Below are 1,435 nucleotides of genomic sequence, written 5' to 3'. Positions count from 1 at the left end.
GATCTGTTGTCCTCAAGGCGCACCACCTACACCAGCAGTCACACACAGGCACTGATATCTAACACGGACGGGCTGTGGGAGGGGATGTGGGAGGGACGGGAGCCACAGCTCACAGGGTCTCACGTCACCTCCCCGCAGGGAGGAGACTTTTGCTTCCTCATTTAGACGGGATGACTCCTGCCTCGTAGTCCCAGGCTCGTTCCAATCTCGCCCTGGTGCAGCCCCGGGTGGGGGCCCAGACATAGCAATGATGTCCTCGAGTAAGTACCAACATGAAATCCTCTGTGAAATAGTTTTCAAAACTGAAGATAAAGGCATTCATTCTAAGACCACAACAGGGAAAACTGCACCAGCAGACATTAAAAGTCAGTCTAATTGCAGCAAGAACATGACCACAGACAGAATGTCTGCAGGGAAGTGGCTCAAAAAATAGGCAGTAAGTAACCATACAAAAACCCTGTAAATAAATGCTTTCTGTGGGAAAAAATATTTCACTAAAATACTCGAACACTGGGGCGCCTGGGTGGCCCAGTCAGTTAAGTGTCTGACTCTTTATTTCAGCTCAGGTCGTGATCCCACAGTTTGTGAGTTCTAGCCCAGAGTGAGGCTCTGTGCTGGGGGTGGAGCCTACTTGGTTGGGATTGGCTCTCTCTCTGTCCTCCTCTCTCAAAAACAAAACAAAACAAAAACACTAAAGCAAAAACCAAAAACCCCTTAAAAACCATCACATGGAAGCCGAAGGGTGCCCAGGGAGGTACATGCTCATGGCTCCCGTACACTACCAGGGGGAGCAGAAGCCCTGATTAGATGAACACCCGCTGTGATAATATGCCAGAAAGAACGCATAGCTTCCAAACCCAGCAGAGGTGAAAATGGCTACAGTATAGAAGGGGACAATCACAGAAGAAACAGAATACAAAAACAAGAAGAAACAAAAGCGTATCGATTATGTCAGGCGATATGGCAAGAGAAAAGAGAGAAAAGCGGTAAAGTAAAAGGTTTTAGAGCCGAATGTGTCAGTAATTTCCACTAAAGATGGAAAGGAACAGAAGCTGTGGTGCAGGAGAGGAAGTGAGAGAGAAAGCGGTGCCATGGACCAGCATGAACCATGGCCAGGGGGACAGGGTGGCCCTGGTGCCATGGGGAGGACGCAGGTGCGGACCAAGCCTTGCCGGCCCCGCCAGAGCCCCGCAGCTGGCCCTGGTGTTCTGCCTGCTCTGTCACCGGCCAGGGCCGCCCCAACGCGTCCTTGGCTTGAAAGTGGAGGTGGAGCCTGAGGTCGGGAGCAACCCGTGGCCATCGCTCACCCACGTCCCTTCCCTTCCCCGAACGGCAAGGACTTGCTTGAAGCAACCACCACCCCGACGGGTCTGCCTTAGGGACACAGCTCCAGATGCTGAGGCCGTGGAAATGCCATTAAAAGACTGTTAGGCCA

The sequence above is a fragment of the Panthera onca genome, chromosome A1 (assembly GCF_046562875.1).
Source record: "Panthera onca isolate mPanOnc1 chromosome A1, mPanOnc1 haplotype 2, whole genome shotgun sequence".
Lineage (NCBI taxonomy): Eukaryota > Metazoa > Chordata > Mammalia > Carnivora > Felidae > Panthera > Panthera onca.
Note: the sequence above shows the minus strand (reverse complement) of the source record.